Below are 24,236 nucleotides of genomic sequence, written 5' to 3'. Positions count from 1 at the left end.
ACTGAGACTTGAGTACATTTTTTTAAGTCAGCTCTTGATAGGAAAATTAGTAGCTACTTCTTCCTCTCTCATTCAATAAATATTTCTTGAGCTCCTACTTGTGTGTCATGCCCCTTCTCAGTTCAGGTATTAAACAGGGAACAAAACAAACACTTCTGAGCTCTATTTGTGAGATTTATTAACTAGAGAAAACATAGTAGTATGTCCGTGGTGATAAAACAAAGCAGGTAAACAGAAGCTGTGAGAGGATAACGTGAGTATTCCGAATACTGGCAGAGCGGGAGAAGAGGTTGAATCTGCCTGTCAGAAGCGTAAGACTCCATTGCCCTCAGTATGTAATGATTCATGTTTCTCAAAACCTTTTTTTCCGCAAAAAATAACATCTTGCAATTTATGTTTTACTAAACAGACACACATATACATAAACTCAACAGAAAACTGCTTTCAGCAAAGAATTACTATCATTTAGACTGATGTTGATGTAGGATTCACTGTACATTTTTCAGAACAGCATCTATGCTTGAACTTTCCCAGGTACTGAAATGAGTATTTGTGGATTTAATGTGATTAATCCATTATAGACTGTTCAGTTCTCAGGGTCTTTCTTTTTGTTAACAGTGAACACCAGAAACATAGTTGTAAAATCACTCTCCATAAATCAGGTGAGGATAAGCATGCTTATGACTCAAAACCTGAAAATTTCTTTATTTTGTAATAATCCCTGGTTAAGGTTGATGATAGTCTCTGTGAAGAAACTGTACCTTGGAAGTCATAACTATTGGTCTTTCCAAGCTGAAGGAGGCTAATACAAAAGAATCCCTAATCACTCTGATTAACTTACCTTTCCAATTGGAGGTGGCTGGAAAAGAATCCCCTAGCCATCAGATCAAACCAGCTCACAACTGCAGCACTGTTCAGCTGACATTCCCCATCACAGAGCACTGAACTGAATCCATTTTAACCGTGGACACCTGGGAGATCTGCAGTGCCTCCTGGAATTTCAAATATTTTCTTCAGTTCCCTTCTCTTCTATAAAATTAGGCTATGAATTAAGTTATACTCTGAAGAACTGAGTGGACATTTTTTTTAATGTCCAATTTCCTTGACCCTCCATGTAGGAAATGGACTGCAGCCAGATGAAATCCGAAATCCCAATGACTTTTTGTCCCATTTTACACAACCCATTCAAGACTTTCCTTTTACCCAATATGGGGAGAAGTGCAAAAGAAATAGTACACCGAAATTTTGAGGAACCAAACATTCTCACCTCTGAGCATCCTTCTGCCTCCTCTAGTCCCACCAGCCACCGCCAGCACCTTCATCACCCAGCCTCTCCCAGTTAAGGGACTGCACTTACTGTACTGCAGTTCCCACCCTGTTGCAGCTGACTCCCACTTGCTCTAATATTCCTTGATTTCTTCTCCTTTTTTTAAACCTATAGTTATACAGCGCTAATTGGACTTATTCTTTGTCCTGTCTGGTTTTCAGATTGATTACTTGATGGCATAATGAAATGGTATTCCTTCAAAACGAAAGGGTTATCAGTAATGAGCAAGCGTGTTCTAAAAGAGGTTATTAGCATATATGATACAGTCATTGCATGCCTTGTGAGGAAATACTGCAAAAAACTCGGAAGACAAGGTCCTTCCCATTTAGTAACTAAAAGTAACAGGGGAACGGCTATGAAAATGACAGTGTTTTGTTTTTGTTTTAATAATAGAAAGTAGATAAAGAGGATGAAATGACCAGGCTGGGAAGAATTGTACTCAAAGCAGAAAATTTAACAGTCAGTACATAATATGAGATGGTAACTTTAGTGACAGGTTTCTTGTGACAATGAGAACCATGAGAAAAAGGATAAATGATACTTTTTAATATGTATTTCATTGTTTATAGATAAGGTCCTCTTTATTGTATACATTTTTGATAAAGTAGAAATTAAGACTAGTACCTATTAAAATCACCTGTAAAAATGTAGCACCCCATGAGGGGTAACAGATTCTTATCACCCCCAAATCTGCTTTTGCACACATGACCCTACAGGCAGATCATAACAGTTCTGAAAGGATCACTCCTCATAGCAGAATCGCTACAGCTTCCATGCCATTCTCACTGAGAACACTCAAAAAGCTGTCTGTCATTGGTAGAGGTATTTCAAGGACAGCTTATACATTTCCTCAAGACATTTCATTTATTAGCAGTGACACTGGTGTCAAGATAAGGTAAATTTATATTTGAGAATCAAGAGTCTTATTCATGTTTTCAATTCACTTAACAAATATGTATTAAATACCTACCATGTGTTATATTCCCATATAATTAAATGCAAGTTACTTGTATCAGTAAGGTTCTTATTTGCAACCAACAGGGACTAACTCAGGCTTATCTGAGGGAAAAGGTAAAGATTGCAATGGCTTGCTGGGAGTACTAGAAAACCTGGCTCAGAACAGAGGGAAGCCATACAGCCAGAGCTACAACCCTAACATGCCACTGGCCCAGTGCAATGGGAACATTGTCACCACCACCACTGGCCACAGTTCTCTAGAACTTGGGCCATCAACACCAACACTGGTGACTAGATGCTGCACACCCCAGCTTGCTCCACCCATACTGCCATCCTAGGAAATAGGTGTTGATAACTTCACCAAAACCCCCAAAAAGTTTTCTCCTGCCCAGTGTCATATTGTTAGCTCCAGAAGTAAAAATTAAGGGTGATATATCTGATTGGCTGAGTCCTATCAAAATGAGTATCTGGCATTTTGAAAGTTCTCTTTTTGGAAATGAGCAGTTTGCTCAAACTGTCAATAACTGGGATGATCTATTTATCATTTCTACTGTATGATCCTAGTGCTGTGGACAGCAATTTGAAGCATAACTGTATTAGATCTGCAAAACCTCTGGACATACTCTTCATCGTAAGGCAACAACAGCATTTGGGTGATCACTGGTTAAACAAAATTCTCCCTACTTTCTTCTCTTCACTGAGGTAATAACACCTAAGTACACTGATGGACTATATAGTTCAGTAATGAAATACCATAGTCAGTAAACATCTGAGACTTTATAGTTTAGCCAGCTGCTCATAAAGAAAGCTTCAGGGACAAATGTCACAAGACTGGCTAGTCATTAAGATTCTTCTATTAAATCATGCTTGTTGAAAATATCCAATTTCCATTTCCTCTTGAAAGAAATATTTGTAAACTAGTTTTTTGAAAATCATAATCAGCATTTGAAAAGTATGGTTTATAAAAAATTGTCTCTGGACTATTGAACAGATCTTGGGTTTTTCTTTGCTAAACACTTCATACTAATTTTTTAACCATCTAACTAATGAAAATCAAACAAGTCACCTGTCTTGGAGCTGATGCTGTTTCTAGAAGTTTCTTCTCTGCTCATTAATTTTTCTCTCATTTCCAGGCAGCCAGACATCTTTTTCCCCTGCCTATTATTATCAAGTTCACTTAATATCAACTCTATTAATGGAAATTCCCACTAATGGGAAAGTTCTTTTCTCATCCTCCAAACTATTTTTATTAATTTAATGTAAATGTTAATTTAATATCACTTCACAAACTTTTTCCTGTTTAATGTCAATTAAGAAGTCACTGGTTTGCTACTCAATACAGCACTTAATGTCAATTACTTCAATCAGCCTTTCCATTTGAAAACTGAATCTTTTAAGTGAAACTGATTTTAATATGTCTGTAAATTTTCTCAGTAATATAAGAAGTTGAGCAGGTTATAAGAGACAATTCTTTAAACTTTTAAGGAGCTGGAAATGGCTACTGGAGTTTCCTAACTGATCAAAACTGTACAGCAAAAAATTAATGCATAATTGTTAGCATTAACTCAGGCGGTTTTTTAATGGATAGATCATATTAACACATACCTACCGAATATAACTTTGACCATTTTATAATTTCTCCTATTGTCAGGGTTATTCCCAAATATTTGTTTTATAAGATTGAAGTCATCATACACAAGTTGGTTTTATGAGAAAGTTCAAGAAGTATGTTCTGCTCTTAATCATGTAAGCTCTCAATGAATGTTATCAATTTTTTTCAAATCTAAAAACAAATTACACTTCTTTCTCATGAAGAGATAAAGTAGTAGGGAGAGCTTCTATACCTGTATCATGGCAAACATATGAAAATTAGAAAAAAAATATAATGTGGAATAAGATCATACCAAGAATAGCATATTTCCTCTCATGTAATTCAACCACTTATTAACATAAAATTAAATTTTAGTGATTATTTTAAAAGCTTAATAGTAAAAACAATTTACATCTTTGATTCTTCAAAGCAATAGTCATTTTACATAGAATACAAAGGTCACCTCTTTGTCACACATTAAATTTGTAGCTTTTAACCCAATGATATACAGTAAATTTTATGTTCTGTAGTATTTTTGTTCTTTATTCGGTTACCATGTATAGTTTCAAAATTAAGTCATCTTAAAACAGTCACTTGATTGGGCATCACATTCAGTCAATGCTCATGACTAGCTATTAGGTGGTCAAGTAGCCTCAGAAATTACATGTGATGTTTACTTGCATTCAAGATTTAGCCTGCAATATTTCTTTTTTGACTAATAAGGACCTAGTTTGTATTGGTTATAGCCTGCAATATTTCTAATCATCATCAATTTTTCTGTTTGAAAAGATCAGAGTTTCTCAAAACCATCAGAATATTTCATGTAACATAGTATACTACTCAAAAACAAGAAGAATCTATAATTTTAGTGAGAGTCTTGACAAATATCTCAGTACTGACAACTATTGATGTAAGGGCATCAATTAGTCAGTGTTACCTATTTCTTGGGCTTCCCTGGTGACTCAGCTGGTAAAGAATCAGCCTGCAAAGTGTGAGACTTGGGTTCAGTCCCTGGGTTGGGAAGATCACCTGGAGAAGGGAACAGCTATTCACTCCAGTATTCTGGCCTGGAGAATTCCATGAACTGTATAGGCCATAGGGTCACAAAGAGTCGGAAACGACTGAGTGACTTTTACTTTCACCTATTTCTTTGTTCTCCAAATCTTTCCTTCTTAAAAAAGTTATTGTCAAAAGTTACCACAGCAAAGAACATTTTCAATTAACAGAAAACTAGTTTCTCAGTGAGACAACCAAGAAACATCAACAGGTGCTGAACTAACCTGGGATCTCTATCCCATGACTATTTCCATTTCTCAATAATCTGAGAGGAAAAAATGAAAATACAAAAGAAAAAAAAAATGAGCTAAAAAGGTATTTTGACTTGCTAAAGGTTTTTTTTTTGTTGTTGTTGTTTTTATTATTTATGCCCCTTTTCTGCTTCATTGACTATGCCAAAGCTTTTGACTGTGTGGATCACAATAAATTGTGGAACATTCTGAAAGAGATGGGAATACCAGACCACCTGACCTGCCTCTTGAGAAACCTGTATGCAGGTCAGGAAGCAACAGTTAGAACTGGACATGGAACAACAGACTGGTTCCAAATAGGAAAAGGAGTGCGTCAAGGTTGTATATTGTCACCCTGCTTATTTAACTTATATGCAGAGTACATCATGAGGAAAGCTGGGCTGGAAGAAGCACAGGCTGGAATCAGGATTGCTGGGAGAAATATCAATAACCTCAGATATGCAGATAACACCACCCTTATGGCAGAAAGTGAAAAGGAACTCAAAAGCCTCTTGATGAAAGTGAAAGAGGAGAGTGAGAAGGTTGGCTTGAAGCTCAACATTCAGAAAACAAAGATCATGGCATCTGGTCCCATCCCTTCATGGGAAATAGATGGGGAAACTGTGGAAACAGTGTCAGACTTTATTTTTTTGGGCTCCAAAATCACTGCAGATGGTGATTGTAGCCATGAAATTAAAAGACGCTTACTCCTTGGAAGGAAAGTTATGACCAACCTAGACAGAATATTGAAAGGCAGAGACATTACTTTGCCAACCAAGGTCCGTCTAGTCAAGGCTGTGGTTTTTCCCATGGTCATGTATGGATGTGAGAGTTGGACTGTGAAAAAAGCTGATTGCCGAAGAATTGATGCTTTTGAACTGTGGTGTTGGAGAAGACTCTTGAGAGTCCCTTGGACTGCAAGGAGATCCAACCAGTCCATTCTAGAGGAGATCAATCCTGGATGTTCATTGGAAGGACTGACGCTAAAGCTGAAACTCCAATACTTTGGCCACCTCATGGGAAGAGTTGACTCCCTGGAAAAGACTCTGATGCTGGGAGGGATTGGGGGCAGGAGGAGAAGGGGATGACAGAGAATGAGATGGCTGGATGGCATCACCAACTCTGTGGACATGAGTTTGAGTGAACTCTGGGAGTTGGTGATGGACAGGGAGGCCTGGCATGCTGTGATTCACGGGGTCGCAAAGAGTCGGACACGACTGAGCCACTGAACTGAAGTGAATGTTGGACAGTGCATTTATTAGGAAATACATGCTAGAGTATTTGGGCAGTCTTTAGAGGGGTGAAGTGTCATGGTATCTATAACTTACTTTCAAATGATTCAGCAAAAATGTGCGTGTGTGTGTGTGTGTGAGAGAGAGAATGTATATATAGAATCAAAGGTAAAACAAATATGGAAAAAATGTAAACCATGGTTGAATCTAGGTAGTGGTATCAGTCTTTTTAAGAAAAGGAACTTAATAGAGAAATAGATATATAAAAGCATAGCCAACTCAACAGACATGACCTGAACAAACTCTGGGAGATAATGAAGGACAGGGAAGCCTGGTATGCTACAGTCCATTAGGGTTGCGAGAGTTGGACACAACTGAGCGACTGAACAACAGTATATAGAAATATGGACTCAAGATTTTTTAAAGTGGGGTAATATGATTACAGAATATACTGTTTTATAAACCTTGGCACTTTAATCTTAGAACTACCAGAAGAGAGGAGAGGGTCATTATAATGTGCTGATGTCCAAATGTCAGATAGCAGTTCAGGGATAAATACTGTCTAAAGTTTAAGAATTTAACTTGTAAAATAAAGTCCAGTCTCTTTAGATTTTCTATATTCTTTTTTCCTAAAGTAAACCATGTACTTGTGTTTCAGCAATTAATATTTATTTTTCTATTAAATTTTAAAATGTTCATGCTTTTAAAATTAATGTAAAGGTTACATAAAATTTTACCTATTTAAAGTTTTATCTGTATATACCCATGTTAATCAAATTATTTCACTGTAATACAAGGAGGGTTGTATTCTGGTTGATTTAAATTTTTTATTCTGTATAGTGTTCAGTTCAGTTCAGTTAGTCAGTCATGACCGACTCTTTGTGACCCCATGAATCACAGCACACCAGGCCTCCCTGTCCATCACCAACTCCCAGAGGTCATTCAAACTCATGTCCATTGAGTCGGTGATGCCATCCAGCCATCTCATTCTCTGTCGTCCACTTCTCCTCCTGCCCCCAATCCCTCCCAGCATCAGAGTCTTTTGAGGGAGCCAACTCATCGCATGAGGTGGCCAAAGTATAGGAGTTTCAGCTTTAGCATCAGTCCTTCCAATGAACACCCAGGATTGATCTCCTTTAGGATGGACTGGTTGGATCTACTTGCAGTCCAAGGGACTCTCAAGAGTCTTCTCCAACACCACAGTTCAAAAGCATCAATTCTTCGGCGATCAGCTCTCTTCACAGTCCAACTCTTACATCCATGCATGACCACTGGAAAAACCATAGCCTTGACTAGACGGACCTTTTGTTGACAAAGTAATGTCTCTGCTTTTTAATATGCTATCTAGGTTGGTGATAACTTTCCTTCCAAGGAGTAAGCGTCTTTTATTTTCATGGCTGCAATCAGCATCCGCAGTGATTTTGGAGCCCAAAAAAATAAAGTCTGACACTGTTTCCACAGTTTCCCCATCTATTTCCCATGAAGTGATGGGACCAGATGCCATGAGCTTAGTTTTCTGAATGTTGATTTTTAAGCCAACTTTTTCACTCTCCTCTTTCACTCTCATCAAGAGGCTTTTTAGTTCCTCTTCACTTTCTGCCATAAGGATTGTGTCATCTCCATATCTTGCATTACTACATTTTAAATTTTAATTCTTTTTGTATAAAAACCAAAAGTTAGCCTTAGTCCTTTATATCATTAACTATTTTTAGCCTTAGCCCTGCCAAGTAAATATTGCTTTCAATTTGTCAACAATCTTTTGTTAAAAAAAAATAACATGAGTATCACTATTCATCTCTATAAAATTAATTAGTTACATTTGAATTTAAATTATTTTATTTTTACGTAATGTAGTGTATTTAACTAAGTGGCTCCAGAGAGTTTATGGGGGAAAATGACCTTGAAAATGAAAGTTAAAGTACTATCAGAGCATACCAATGCAAGAGAAAGGGTTTTTCCTAATTATCAACTATGAGTTAGTTATAGTTATTAGCTTGTTATTACACAGTTTTTTACTCTAATCAGTTCACAAATGCTGATAGAGCTCAACACAAAGCTAACAAAAATTTTTAATGATTATCATAGTAAAAAGGAATAGTGTTAAACCCAACAATCTGGGAAAAGAGTGTTTGCAGCTCTAAGGGGGAAATAAAGGTTATTTAATCTCAGACTATTGACATACCTACTCCAGTCGAATATCTTTAAGCAAAATAAACACTTCTTTTGTCTAAGTAGCTCTAAATTCTGAAATCAAAGCACACACAGAACAGTATTCTATCTTGTGTATTCTTTCCATGAATTTATCCTCTTTTACATGTTTGCTGACAAGATATAAGGTACAGTGAATCACTGACACACATTAATCTCCCAGGGGTGTATAATGGGAGTCACAATGGTGACTATGTATTATACTCTGACTCAGTCCTACAAGGAGAAACTGGTCATAGTTAAGCTCTGAAAAGAAACGACAGAATGTATTGGGAAAGAGTCTGCAGGTCTACCACTCACCAAACCCCCTTCCAGAGAAAATGGATGGAGAAGATTCCTTGTTTCATTTCACGGGACTCCACTTCCTGATCATCACTGATACATCAGACATGGGGGCTTGATTATGAGATTGTTTAGCATATGAACTCTGTTCGTTGGGGAAAAAAAATCTAAATTAGAGGTTGATTCATTATTTCATTAATTCAGTTCAGTTCAGTTGCTCAGTCGTGACCGACTCTCCGCGACCCCATGAATCACATCACTCCAGGCCTCCCTGTCCATCACCAACTCCCGGAGTTCACTCAAACTCATGTCCACAGAGTCGGTGATGCCATCCAGCCATCTCATGCTCGGTCGTTCCCTTCTCCTCCCGCCCCCAATCTTTCCCAGCATCAGAGTCTTTTCCAGTGAGTCAACTCGTCGCATGATAATGTCCCATGCTCTGCAAGGAGCTGGTTACTAACACAATGCTTAACGCAATCAGAGAAGGCTCTACCCTCCTGAATCGTACAGTTTAGTGAGAGAAACAGAAGACAAAGTATCCTGTCAATTCAGTTGCTCAGCCGTGTCCAATTCTTTGAGACCCCATGTACGCCAGGCTTTCCTGTCCATCACCAACTCCCAGGGCTTGCTCAAACTCATGTTGAATCAGTGTTGACATACAACAATCTCATCCTCTGTCGTCCCCTTCTCCTCCTGCCTTCAGTCTTTCCCATTATCAAGGTCTTTTCCAGTGAGTCAGCTCTTTGCATCAGGTGGCCAAAGTACTGGAGCTTCAGCTTCAGCATCAGCCCTTCTAATGAATAGTCAGGATTGGTTTCCTTTAGAATAGACTGGTTTGATCTCCTTGCAATCCAAGGGATTCTCAAGAGTCTTCTCCAACACCACAGTTCAAAATCATGAATTCTTCGTCACTCAGCTTTCGTTATGGTCCAACTACCATGTCCATACATGAATACTGCAAAAACCATAGCTTTGACTAGACAGACCTCTGTCAACAAAGTAATGCCTCTGCTTTTTAACATGCTGTCTAGGTTTGTCAGAGGTTTTCTTCTAAGGAGCAAGCATCTTTTAATTTCATGGCTGCTGTCACTATCTGCAGTGATTTTGGAGGCCTTTTGGAGCCCAAGAAAATAAAGTCACTGTTTCCATTTTTTCCCTATTTGCCATGAAGTGGGCCCAGAGACCATGATCTTAGTTTTCTGAATGTTGAGTTTTAAGTCAGCTTTTTCACTCTCCTCTTTCACTTTCATCACAAGGCTCTTTAGTTCCTCTTCTCTTTCTGCCATAAGGGTGATGTCATCAAAATATCTGAGGTTACTGATATTTCTCCCAGCAATCTTGATTCCAGCTTGTGCTTCATCCAACCTGGCATTTCACATGATGGATTCTGCATATAAGTTAAATAAGCAGGGTGACAATATACAGCCTTGACATACTCCTCTCCCAATTTGGAACCATACTCTTGTCCCATGTCCGGTTCTAACTGTTGCTTCTTGATCTGCCTACAGACAAGGCTGTGATCCATGTTTGGTTATGGATCAGTTTGGTTATGAGGCAGGTCAAGTGATCTGATAATTCCCATCTCTTGAAGAATTTTCCACATGTTGTGATCCACATAGCCAAAGAATTTAGCATAGTAAATGAAGCAGAAGTAGATGTTCTTACGGAATTGTCTTACTTTATCTATGATCTAATGGATCCCTGGTTCCTCTGCCTTTTCTAAATCCAGCTTGACCATCTGGGAGTTCTCAATTCACATACTGTTGAAGCCTAGCTTGACTTCTGAGCATTACTTTGCAAGCGTATGAAATAAGTGCAATTGTGTAGAAATTTGAACATTCATTGGCATTTCATTCCAGGAATGAAAACTGACATTTTCCAGTCCTGTGGCCACTGATGAGATTTCCAAATTTGCTGACATATTGAGTGCAGCACTTTCACAGCATCATCTTTTAGGATTTGAAAGAGCTCAGCTGAAATTCCTTCACATCCACTAGCTTTATTCATAGTGATGCTTCCTAAGGCCCACTTGAACTTGACTTCGCATTCCAGGATGTCTGGCTCTAGGTGAGTGATCACACCATCGTGGCTAGCTGGGTCATGAAGATCTTTCTTGTATAGTTCTTCTGTGTATTCTTGCCACCTCTTCTTAATATCTTCTGCTTCTGTAATGTCCATATGTTTCTGTCCTTTATTGAGCCCATCTTTACGTGAAATGTTCCCTTAGTATCTCTAAGTTTCTTGAAGAGACCTCTAGTCTTTCCCAGTCTATTGTTTTCCTCTACTTCTTTGATCACTTAGGAAGACTTTCTTATCTCTCTCTTTGCTACTCTTTGGAACTCTGCATTCAGATGGATATATCTTTCCTTTCCTCCTTTGCCTTTAGCTGCTCTTCTTTTCTCCACTATTGGTAAGGCCTGCTCAGAAAACCATTTTGCCTTTTTACATTTCTTTTTCTTGGGGATGGTTTTGATCACTGCCTCTCGTACAATGACATGAATCTCTACCCATAGTTCTTCAGGCGCTCTGTGTATCAGATCTAATCCCTTGAATCTATGTGTCACTTCTGCTGTGTAATCATAAGAGATTTAAGTCATAACTGAATAGTCAAGTGGTTTTCCCTAGTTTCTTCAATTGAAGTCTGAATTTGGCAATAAGAAGTTCATGATCTGAGCCACGTTAGCTCCTGATCTTGTTTTTGCTGACTGTATAGAGCTTCTCCATCTTTGGCTGCAAAGAATATAATCAATCTGATTTCGATACTGACCATCTGGTGATGCTCATACGTAGAGTCCTCTCTTGTGTTTTTGAAAGACGGTGTTTGCTATGATCAGTGCCTCTCTTGGGAAAAACTGTAAGCCTTTGCCCTGCTTCATTTTGTACTCCAGGGTCAAACTTGTGTTACTCCAGGTTATCTCTTGACTTCCTGCTTTTGCATTCCAGTCCCCTATGATGAAAAGGATATCTTTTTTGGTGTTAGTTTTTTTTTTTTTTTTAGGTAATTATTTTTTATTGGAGGCAAATTATTTCACAATATTATATTGGTTGGTTTTGCCATACATTGATATGAATTTGCCCCGGGTTTACATAAGTTCCCCCTCCCGAACCCCCCTCCCACCTCCCTCCCCCCTTTATCCTCCCTCTGGGTCATCCCCGCATGCCAGCCCCGAGCATCCTATAACATGCATTGACCCTGAACTAGTGAATCGTTTCACATATGACAACATACGTGTTTCAATGCCATTCTCCCAAATCATCCCACCCTCACCCTCTCCCATAGAGTCCCAAAGACTGTTCTATACATCTGTGTCTCTTTTGCTGTCTCGTATACAGGGTTATCATTTGCATCTTTCTAAATTCCATATATATGTGTTAGTATACTGTATTGGTGTTTTTCTTTCTGGCTTACTTCACTCTGTATAATAGGCTCCAGTTTCATCCATCTCATCAGAACTGATTCAAATGTATTCTTTTTAATGGCTGAATAATACTCCATTGTGTATATGTACCAAAGCTTTCTTATCCATTCGTCTGCAGATGGACATCTAGGTTGCTTCCATGTCCTGGCTATTATAAACAGTGCTGCAATGAACATTGGGGTACACGTGTCTCTCTCAATTCTGGTTTCCTCGGTGTGTATGCCCAGGAGTGCGATTGCTGGATCATATGGCAGTTCTATTTCCAATTTTTTGAGGAATCTCCACACTGTTCTCCATAGTGGCTGTACTAGTTTGCATTCCCACCAACAGTGTAAGAGGGTTCCTTTCTCTCCACATCCTCTCCAGCATTTATTGCATGTAGACTTTCGGATAGCAGCCATTCTGACTGGTGTGAAATGGTATCTCATTGTGGTTTTGATTTGCATCTCTCTGATTATGAGGGATGTTGAGCATTTTTTCATGTGTTTGTTAGCCATCTTTATGTCTTCTTTGGAGAATTGTCTGTTTAGTTCTTTGGCCCATTTTTTGATTGGGTCATTTATTTTTCTGGAATTGAGCTGCAGGAGCTGCTTGTATAATTTGGAGATTAATCCTTTATCAGTTGCTTCATTTGCTATTATTTTCTCCCATTCTGAAGGCTGTCTTTTCTCCTTACTTATAGTTTTCTTTGCTGTGCAGAAGCTTTTGATTTTAATTAGGTCCCATTTGTTTATTTTTGCTTTTATTTCCAATATTCTGGGAGGTGGGTCATGGAGGATCCTGCTGTGATTTATGTCGGAGAGTGTTTTGCCTATGTTCTCCTCTAGGAGTTTTATAGTTTCTGGTCTTACATTTAGCTCTCTAATCCATTTTGAGTTTATTTTGGTGTATGGTGTTAGGAAGTGTTCTAGTTTCATTCTTTTACAAGTGGCTGACCAGTTTTCCCAGCACCACTTGTTAAAGAGACTGTCTTTTCTCCATTTTATATTCTTGCCTCCTTTGTCAAAGATGAGGTGGTGTTAGTTCTAAAAGGTCTTGCAGGTCATCATAGAACCGTTCAACTTCAGCTTCTTCAGCATTACTGGTCCGGGCATAGACTTGGATTACTGTGATATTGAATGGTTTGCCTTGAAAACAAACAGAGATCATTCTGTCATTTTTGAGACTGCACCCAGGTACCGCATTCAGACTCTTTTGTTGACCAGGATGGCTACTCCATTTCTTCTAAGGGATTCTTGCCCACAGTCGTTGATATAATGGTCATCTGAGTTAAATTCACCCATTCCCTTCCATTTTAGTTTACTGTTTCCTAAAATATCAATGTTCACTCTTGAAATCTCCTGTTTAACCACTTCCAATTTACCTTGATTCATAGACATTCCAGGTTCCTATGCAACATTGTTCTTTACAGCATTGGACTTTACTTCCATCACCAGTCACATCCACAACTGGGCATTGTTTTTGCTTTGGCTCCATCTCCTGCTTTCTGGAGTTATTTCTCCACTCTTCTCCAATAGCATATTGGGCACCCAGCAAACTGGGGAGTTCATCTTTAAGTGTCATATCTTTTTGCCTTTCCATACTGTTCATGGGCTTCCCTAGTGGCTCAGATGGTAAAGTGTCTGCCTGCAATGTGGGAGACCCAGGTTTGATCCCCAGGTTGGGAAGATCCCCTGGAGAAGGAGATGGCAACCCACTCCAGTACTCTGTCCTAGAAAATTCCATGGATGGAGGAGCCTGGTGGGCTACAGTCCATGGGGTCACAAAGAGTCGGACACGACTGAGTGACTTCACTTTAACTGTTCATGGGGTTCTCAAGGCAAGAATACTGAAGTGGTTTGCCATTCCCTTCTCCAGTGGACCACATTTTGTTGGAACTCTCCACCATGACCCATCCGTCTTAGGTAGCCCTACATGGCATGGCTCATAGTTTCATTAGACAAGGCTGTGATCCATGTAAGCAGTTTGGCTAGTTTTCTGTGATTATGGTTTTCATTCTGTCTTCCCTCTGATGGATTAAGATAAGAGGCTTGTGGAAGCTTCCTGATGGGAGGGACTGACTGGGGGCGGAATTTGGGTCTAGCTATGATATATTAAAAAGCAGAGACATTACTTTGCCAACAAAGGTCCGTCTAGTCAAGGCTATGGTTTTTCCCGTGGTCATGTATGGATGTGAGAGTTGGACTGTGAAGAAAGCTGATCGCCGAAGAATCGATGCTTTTGAACTGTGGTGTTGGAGAAGACTCTTGAGAGTCCCTTATACTGCAAGGAGATCCAACCAGTCCATTCTAAAGGAGATCAATCCTGGATGTTCATTGGAGGGACTGATGCTAAAGCTGAAACTGCAATACTTTGGCCCACCTCATGCGACGAGCTGACTCACTGGAAAAGACTCTGATGCTGGGAAAGGTTGGGGGCGGGAGGAGAAGGGGACGATGGAGAATGAGATGGCTGGATGGCATCACCGACTCTGTGGACATGAGTTTGAGTGAACTCCGGGAGTTGGTGATGGACAGGGAGGCCTGGCGTGCTGTGATTCATGGGGTCACGGAGAGTCGGACACGACTGAGCGACTGAACTGAACTGAACTGATGATGGGCCAGGCCATGCTCAGTAAATCTTTAACCCAGTTATTCTGTTGATGGGTAAGGCTGTGTTCCCTCCCTGCAGTTTGGCTGAAGCCAAACTATGCTAGGGGTGATGCTGGTAGTGGTGGCTTCCTTCAGAAGGACTTATGCTAGCACACCCCGTGGCTCCCAGGAGCACTGTTTCAGTGTTTCTGACCCCAACCCACGCAGGCCACTGTCCACCCACAACTCCGCCAGAAACTCCTGGACACTCTGGCAAGTGTGTAAGTGTGTAAAAATGTTTCCCCGTCACAGAAGATTATAAGGAAGACACAGTCACAGTGTAAAGGAGGACTGGTTGAATGTGGCTTCTTAATGAAAGTGGTATTTGATCTGCCATCTGAAGGAGAAGCAGTTATCCAGATGAAATCACAGGGGTATAGCTATCAGAGCCAACAGTGTGGCTGAATGAAATGAGCTGGGGGACAAAGCACTAGAGAAAAGAAAAGAGACCAGGATTGAAATACATGAAACTGCAACATTTAATGACCAGGAAGATTTGGGATTTGAAAATGAGTTCACAAGGAACCAGCCCATGATATAGATGGAAACCCAGAAAAATAAATCATAGCCTTTATCTTGAGGAGAATGGACAGTGGTGAGAAGAGTTATAGGCCCAAATACAGAGATGCTGAAGTGAACAATCTCCCAGACTGGAGAGCCATGAGAAGCTGCAAAGCGGGCAGTATTCGAGAGGTGCTTTTGTTGGAAATGAAAGAAGCAGAGATAGAGTTACTCAAAGATTAGGGCAGCAGAAGTTTGCTGTTGAGGGGTGAATGGCATTATATATTTACAGGGAATATTTCAAACAATGTCTAGTTCTTGAGCAGCATTATAGTCTTAAGAGACCTGGATACAAACTGTTTAAATTATTTCTTGTCTTTCCTATGTAAGACTTTTCCTTTTCTTAGAATAAATGCCTTTCAGTTGAGGCACTTAAGCATATATGCTTATAGATAGAAATATATATTTCTAGCAACATCAAATGGCCCAGCTAACACATCCAGGAAGTATAAGTTCCATAGAATCAAGTGCTAGCTCATCATGGTTAAGAACTGTAGGAAACTGTTCCTGATCTTTCCTGACAGAAAGGATGGGTCAGATAATTCAGAGGTGGAAAGGGGTGGCACACAGAGAGGAGCTTGGCTTGTGGCTCCCATGACAGGACAAAACAAGGTTGGTCCCTAACACTCTATTCATCAAAATACTCTATTTACAACTTTGGAGTGTGTTGGTAATCTCACAGAGATACCATGAAACAAAATCAGGGCTGCAGGAATGCCATGAAAAAGCTACTTTCTTCCTATCTTCAGAGTTCTAAATTCAATCTGAACCAACCATATGGAGTGGTAAATGACCTGATAGTCAAACATTTTTAATGTAAGACCAACCCTATCGTCAAAATATCACTGTCTTTTGTCTTTACTTGAAAAATGACTTATGTTAGCACTGTACTTTGTCACTTAGTCATGTCCTACTCTTTGCGACCCTATGGACTGTAGCCTGCCAGGCTCCTTCTGTCCATAGGGATTCTCCAGGCAAGAATACTGGATTGGGTTGCCATGCTCTTCTCCAGGGAATCTTCCCAACCCAGCAATCGAACCCAGGTCTCCCACATTGCAGGCGGATTCTTTACGGACTGAGCCACCAGGGAAGCACAGGGGAGTGCTAAACTTTTGCTACTTCTGATTTATTCATGCTTCTTCTTTAAAATGTTACTATTACCCCTGATTTTGAATGTGTATTTAGACTTGTGAATATAGACAATCAGTGTCAGCTAGTTAGCTGACTTTGAAGTCATCTAGTCCTACCCCTGGAGAAAGTGATGGCACCCCACTCCAGTACTCTTGCCTGGAAAATCCCATGGGCAGAGGAGCCTGGTGGGCTACAGTCCATGGGGTCACGAAGAGTCGGACACGACTGAGTGACTTCACTCTCACTTTTCATTTTCATGCATTGGAGAAGGAAATGGCAACCCACTCTTCTTGCCTGGAGAATCCCAGGGACGGGGGAGCCTGGTGGGCTGCCGTCTATAGGGTCACACAGAGTTGGACACAACTGAAGCGACTTAGCAGCAGCAGCAGCAGCAGCAGCAGCAGTCCCACCCCTAACCCATTACTCTCTCCATAAAATTGCATTTGCTTGTAAGAGATGACAAGGGATTTGTAAATCTATATTGCGGAATTTACTAATAGGTTTTGGTGCTTACCTAAGATACAAATGGGCCATTATCTCCTCTTTCTATGCACCATTGGTGTTTCCCTTTCTTCTCGATTATATCCACCAATATACAAATGTACTATAATATCTCCTATTAAAAAGAACCCTACCCAGACCTCTCTCCAAGTACTTTCGTGTTTTTCTTCTCATCCTGACAGTAAAACCCCTATGAGCACAGGACCTTGCTAGGTGTTTTCTTCCCACCTGTCCTGAATCTACTCCCATAAGGTTTTAGTGCTCATCACTGCACTGACATCATTCTTGTCAAGATCACTACTGACCTTCATAAAGTCAAACACAGTGCTCATTCTCTATTCCAGTCTTACTTTCAATCACCAGCATTGACATAATGCATTACTCCTTCCATAAAGCATTTCTCCTTGGCTAATGAAATAATTATCTTTCTTGGTTATCCTCCATCTTCACCAGTCACCTTTCTCTGTTTTCTTTGCTGGTTCTTCCCTACCTCTCAGCATTCTAGCCACAGAGTATTCCAATCTCAGCTTTCAGAATTCTCCTCTGTCTACATCCACTCCTCAGTTGAGCTCATCTAGTGTCTTGGATTTAAATGTCATCTATATTTCAGTTCACTTACTCTCTTGTGTTGGACTCTGTGACCCCATGGACTGCAGCACGCCAGGCTTCCCTGTCCTTCACTATCTCCCAGAGCTTGCTCAAACTCATGTCCACTGAGTCGCTCATGACATCCACCCATCTTAGCCTCTGTCACCCCCTTCTCCTCCTGCCTTCAATCTTTTCCAGCATCTATATTTGGATGACTTTAAATTGGTATTCCCAGCCTGGACCTCTTCCCTGAATTCCAGGCTCATACACCCAGTTCTCTGTTTGACACCTCCACCAGGATGTCCAATGGGCATCTCAAACTTAAGTCCACCATCAAGCTCTTGCACCAGTCACTTCCACCCCTACATTCTTGGTCCTGTGGAAGTCATCCCAATGTCTGTTAAGTACCAATTGTATTTTTCCAAGTTACCAACCAGAAACCTTACAGCGATCCTTCTCTCAACACTGCATACAATCTGACAATAAATTCTTTGGGCTTCTTCAAAATGTGCCTAAAATTTCTCCTCTACTTGTTGTCAACACCATCATCCAAGCCACAGTCATCTCTTCTATAGATGATTGTTAATAGTCCTCTATTCTTCCTTCTGCTTCCACCCCGTCCCAAGTGTCTTTTCCACACAGCATAGTCATGCTCTAAAAACCTTTGTCAGATCACAATACTCCTCTTTCCACAGTACTTAGATCATCTGTCCTTCAAGGTGCTACTTGACCTACCAGAGCCTACTCACCGGTCTTAACATCACCATTCTGTCCTCGTCTCCTGCCACTTTCCCCCCAACCATGCTACGCTGACTCCCTGCTCTTCCGAGCACTCACCCCAGGGCCTTTGTGCTTACCATTGTCTTTGTTTGCAATTCTTTTTCCCTACCTGTCTACAGGGCCCACCCCCCTCACTCCCTTCAGCTCTCTGCTCAAAGATCTCTTATGAGACCTTTCTGGAGCCTCCCTTGTACAAAACAGTGCCCTCCCCAACCTCCATGCCAGTTTTTTCCATGGCACTAACTCTCATCAGTCATATATATAGTTATATGTTTCTCTTTTCTGTGTGAGTTAAGTATGATGTGGGACAAAATGAGGACTATGGCACCAGAGACAGCATTTCAGAGATCTCTGAAAAACTGCTCTCAACACGTAAGGGGAGAGGTCAGTATTATATATGATTTTAGTGAAGGCGGGTATGTGCAGAGGCTTGCTCTTGGTCACAAGAAGCAGATGTTAATGATTTTCATGCTTTTCTTGTTATGAGCAGATGCAAGAATTGGGCTCATAAAATCTTCTCCTAAAAATATCATCTGAAGACCTCTTCTGCCAGTTTTTCTCAGAGCACAGAGTGCCTGTTAGTTATGTGTTTCTTTATCTGATTTCTTCCACTAGAATATAAACTCCATGAGGATATGAACTTTGTAAACTCATACATCCCTAGGGCCTGGAACTATACTTGGGCATGTAGTGTGCACTCAATGTATATTTATTGAATGAATGAGTTTATACATTTGTGGCTAAATATACAATACAAACTATCCCTCTTCTTCCTGCAACTATGCTGTGCTTTGCTAGCGAGTCAGGATATGCTACCCTCATCCTGCCCAGGTATTTCTCTGCAATGCCTGCTTCTAGTCCTCAGTTCAGAGATTTTACACTACGTTGTTGTGGACACCTTCTTATTTTGTAAACTGGGCTTTGTTTAGCTCCCAATCAATGCTGGTTGGTATTTCTATCCCAAGAAAGAACACTGAAATGGGTTTGGTTAAATTGGGGGAAAAGAATGTGCATGTGTGCATGTGTATGTGTTTGTTTTTATCAGAAGGCCCATTTGTATTTAACCCCAACTAACCTCCTTTGATGGAGAAGGCAATGGCAAGCCACTCCAGTACTCTTGCCTAGAAAATCCCATGGATGGAGGAGCCTGGTAGGCTGCAGTCCATGGGGTCGCTGAGGGTCGGACACGACTGAGCGACTTCACTTTCACTTTTCACTTTCACACATTGGAGGAGGAAATGGCAACCCACTCCAGTGTTCTTGCCTGGAGAATCCCAGGGAAGGGGGAGCCTGGTGGGCTTCCGTCTGTGGGGTCACACAGAGTCGGACACGACTGACGTGACTTAGCAGCAGCAGCAGCAACCTCCTTTGAGGAGAGGGCAGTGGCACCCCACTCCAGTGCTCTTGCCTGAAAAATCCCATGGACGGAGGAGCCTGGTGGGCTGCAGTCCATGGGGTCGCGGAGAGTCAGACACGACTGAGCGCCTTCATTTTCACTTTTCCCTTTCATGCATTGGAGAAGGAAATGGCAACCCACTCCAGTGATCTTGCCTGGAGAATCCCAGGGACGGGGGAGCCTGGTGGGCTGCCGTCTATGGGGTCACACAGAGTCGGACACGACTGAAGTGACTTAGCAGCAGCAGCAGCAACCTCCTCTGATGTCTGAGACAATTCTTCTATGTAGTAAAATTAATTTATGTCAGTTTTTTTTTGTTAAGCAAGAAGCTGTAAAATGATGGACGTTTCAGATACTGTACATCTCTCAAATTAGCAGAAAGGGTTATCACCAAACCCTCAAAGACAGACAGCAAGAAGTAGTATAACTTGAAATAGTATTCTGAGAAATAATACAGTGCATCTTGTTAGACCTGTATTTTTTAATAAGAATATAGGACATTCATATCCCATGTTGATTTCAGCATCACAGAACTAAACTGATAGAAGTTCAACCTGTTTACAAATTATAATGAAATGTAATTGTGGCTTTTCTTTTAATTCTCAGCTGACAATTAATAATCTTAACCATTGACATCAGTGGAGAAAAACAACAGTGTCTTCGCTTGGCAGGAAGCATTTATGGCTGTATATAATGCAGATAAGTTTGTTTGAGAATGTAGACAGCTTTCTAGACAATCACTGGAGATAGGACCTTAATTTAACCCCAAGCCTGAAGCATTTCCTCTGGGATGTGAATGACTGATAACGTGGCGGAGGGCAGAGAAAGCATAGATTTATTGAAAAATAGATGTCGCAAGCAGGAGGTGTTAAATTTCTTCCTCTAAATCATTGTTTAAAAGGACAAGCTTAGATTCCTGCTTCAAGATAAAAAGCCTAAGTGTAGGAAGAGAGAAATTTTTTAAATCACAGGTAGTTGGCACTTTCGACGTTTCATTTCGGAAGATAAGCAATATACTTCCCTCTGGCTCATCTTGCAGTAAGATGGCATGACTATACTTGCTTTTAATATCCTTTACACAGGGTACCTCAGTGATCTCTAATTTAAAGACAGTGAGTCCTTTACTGACAGCTTGATAATCTTTCCTTTGGGAGCAACAGGAAAAAAAATCTCTTCATAGTATTAATGAGCATCATATAATAACCAGCTTCTTTAATGGTGGAGTAAATAGATCTTTATTAACACAGATTATGTATTACGCGTTTCTATATCACAGTCTTCAAGAATAACCTTTTAACAAAGTGAATAAATAAACATAATGGGTCTCTTGCCCTTTCCTCAGCAAAATATCAGGAACTTCTGCAAGGGCAGAGGTTAAGTAACTCCTTTATTTACTAATGATAAAGTTAATTGTGCGCAACTTCATTCTCGCAGGTTGGAAAAAGAATTTTTCTTTTAACTAACACTTGGCCCTCACAGCCAGTTTTAAAAAACAGATTGTAATTCCTCAAAAAAGCTTACCCTTATCTCTCCTGGAAGAGTTAAATTCACGATTGCAGGCAAAACACTGGCTATATTCCATTTTAAATGGCCAGCTAAGAACAGTAAATAACTATTCTTTATTGGGCCTGCTCAGAGTAGTAGTTTCAATATCCATTAATAGTAAATACTCCTTATTATTCCTTTCATCGGGTTGAACTAACCAAGTGGCAGAGTTCTGTGGCTAATTATAAAATAGCCTACGTTATGGAAGAATTAAAACAGCAAATGAATCATCTGGAGAGCTGCCGTGGTTTTTCTAACATTCTACATATACTGTGTGTGAATTTTAATATATAATTTTAATTACACAATTCTTCCCAGCGCACTCTTCTCATTACTTAGGCAGCGTGTGTATGTGTGTTCCTTTTACCTTGATTACAAAGTCAAACCGTGTGAGCTGAAATTAAAAATATCTGTGTATTTATAGAGAAAACAGAGGGCTGTGTTTTGATAAGGCCTCCAGGGGAGGAGGGCAAAATGTAACCCTGCAAGGAAGGGAAGGCTGCCTGGTCTTCATATCAGACACCAGCTAACAAAATCCTCAGAGGGTTTGTTACATGAGCCAGTGGGCTGAGGCAACCTTTAACATGCAGGAAACTGGAGTTAATTAAACCATTACCAGGATCCTATCTGTCATCCTAGCCGTGTGCTCCAACCCAAATCCATTTACATTTTAGAATTGAGAAAATGTTCTCAGGACTGTTGATAAACCGTGTTTACTGTCTCTATTGATTTGCTACTTTTGCATACCCTTTATGTTTTAATTATCTTATAGTATTTCTTGAAGGTTCTTGTGTAGCCACTGTGATTAGACTTTACTGGCAATTACTAGACACTAGGAGAACACCTTTTAATGGATTAATCTGCTTCAAAGGTATTAGATGACTGCAGGAGTGACACTGCTAAGCAAAAAAATAATGTACCATTATGGAAAGGCTGTTCTCAAACTACAGTTGTACTTACTGTAGAGAAGACAACCGCAGATTATTTTCCTGCTTTATTCAGTCTGGAAGGCCTAAGGGGGGATTATTTTGTAGATAGTGTGTCAGAAAAATCATACACCAGGTGGCTATCAATGGATAATTAATACACCGATTTAACACCTGGTGAGCTTGCATTCTGTCAGAGACCTGAGGCTAGACCTTTTTCTAATATAAATATTTTTATTGAGTGAAATCTTAGTGTAACATAATTGAAAATTACACAATGTGCTTTATTCACTCTACCTAACATTTAGAGGGTACTTACAGTATAATAGGCACTGTACTAAGAGCTCATTACACAGACCATCTCATGATCATGGTAACATATATTAGCCCGTTTACACTAGAAGAAACAAAGGCACCGAGAGGTTCAGTAGTTTGCTTCAGATCACACAGCCTGCTAATGGTTTTCCAACACAGGGTGTCTGGTTCCAGAGCTTAACCACCGGGTACTGTAAGGTCACGGAAACGGGCGTCTCAAGCTGTAAGGAAATAACCCAGACACCAATGGAAGGTAACAGGCTTTATTGGCAGTGCGCTTGCTCCCGGGCAGAACCCACTGACCGCAAGAATGGCCACGAGGAGTTCTGCCCCGAACAAAGGCCGGGTGCGATTTTTATGCCTTCGGGGCAGGAAGTGGTGTCATATAACCTGGACAGGCCTAAGATAAGCTAAAGCTCGGGAATGCGAGATTGTGAGTGGTCAGCTAGACCGGGTTGGTCACTCTGGAGGTCAGGAAAGGGGGGGATAGAGCTCGGCAGAGGGTTATTACGTCAGAAATTCCTCAGCAGTTTGGCGGGACTTTTTCCCTCCGGCGGGGGATGGAGAGGGGAAGAAGGAGCCAAGATAGCCACCGGGAAGGGGAAGCCAAGAAGGCCACCAGGGTCCGACCTTACAGGTACTACCCATTGGGATATATTTCAATAATGGACCTGAATGTCACTAAAAGAATGTTCAGGCCATATTATGCTTTTTAATATTTTAATATCCATATACTGGCCCAGAGCTTTAATTTGAAAACCCAATTGTGATAACTGTTTCTAAAATTCAAAACAAGTCCAACCTACTTACAATTAAGTTTATGCGCACATATGCTCTTTCAAGGAGCTTGACCACTGTGAATGGATTTCTACCAGGAGCTGTAACAAGGAAAAACAGAAGAATCATCAGATTACTTATATCCTGCTTGCTCTCCTAAAGTTGAAAAAAAAAAAAAAAAGACCATTTATGCCCTAAAGATGAGGCTAATATCAGGAAACTATAGTGCTTGTCCACACAGGTTTTGTTGTTAAAAAGAATCTGGCAACATTTCCCCTGAGCACTCCAAAGGCAATCCTGAGTTCAAATTCCATTCATTTTTTCTCTTTTTTAAATTTTTTATTGAAGTATAGATGATTTACCATGTTGTGTATGTTTCAGGTACACAGCATAGTGATTCATATATACATATGTGTGTACCCTTTTCCACATTTGTTTCCCTTATGCTGCTGCTAAGTCACTTCAGTCGTGTCCGACTCTGTGTGACCCCATAGATGGAAGCCCACCAGGCTCCCCCTTCCCTGGGATTCTCCAGGCAAGAACACTGGAGTGGGTTGCCATTTCCTTCTCCATTGTGTGAAAGTGAAAAGTGAAAGTGAAGTCGCTCAGTCGTGTCCGACCCCCAGCGACCCCAGGGACTGCAGCCTACCAGGCTCCTCCATCCATGGGATTTTCTAGGCAAGAGTACTGGAGTGGCTTGCCATTGCCTTCTCCGGTTTCCCTTATAGCTTATTATAAAATATTGAGTGTAGTTCCTGAGCTATACAGTACATCCTTGTTGGTT

The 24,236-nt window shown here is 40.5% G+C and overlaps 1 long non-coding RNA gene across 4 annotated transcripts in view; it reads right to left on the bottom strand.

The window, feature by feature from the left end:
* Positions 1–24,236, bottom strand: part of LOC129558381 (uncharacterized) — a 70,209-nt gene that overhangs the window by 22,170 nt on the left and 23,803 nt on the right. For 2 of the 4 annotated variants that reach the window (XR_016037965.1, XR_008686417.2), the window contains 2 exons: positions 23,486–23,553; positions 8,902–9,028 (listed from right to left, as the gene is read on the bottom strand). The exons of 1 other annotated variant lie outside the window; for it this stretch is intronic. This is a non-coding gene — a long non-coding RNA (uncharacterized LOC129558381). The remainder of the gene's footprint in view (positions 1–8,901; positions 9,029–23,485; positions 23,554–24,236) is intronic. One more of the 4 variants, XR_016037967.1, reaches the window with a different exon arrangement.

Source organism: Moschus berezovskii, chromosome 8, assembly GCF_049115385.1.
Source record: "Moschus berezovskii isolate FMDL1 chromosome 8, NW_MosBer_1.0, whole genome shotgun sequence".
Lineage (NCBI taxonomy): Eukaryota > Metazoa > Chordata > Mammalia > Artiodactyla > Moschidae > Moschus > Moschus berezovskii.
Note: the sequence above shows the minus strand (reverse complement) of the source record. Positions and strands in the feature narration are given on the sequence as shown.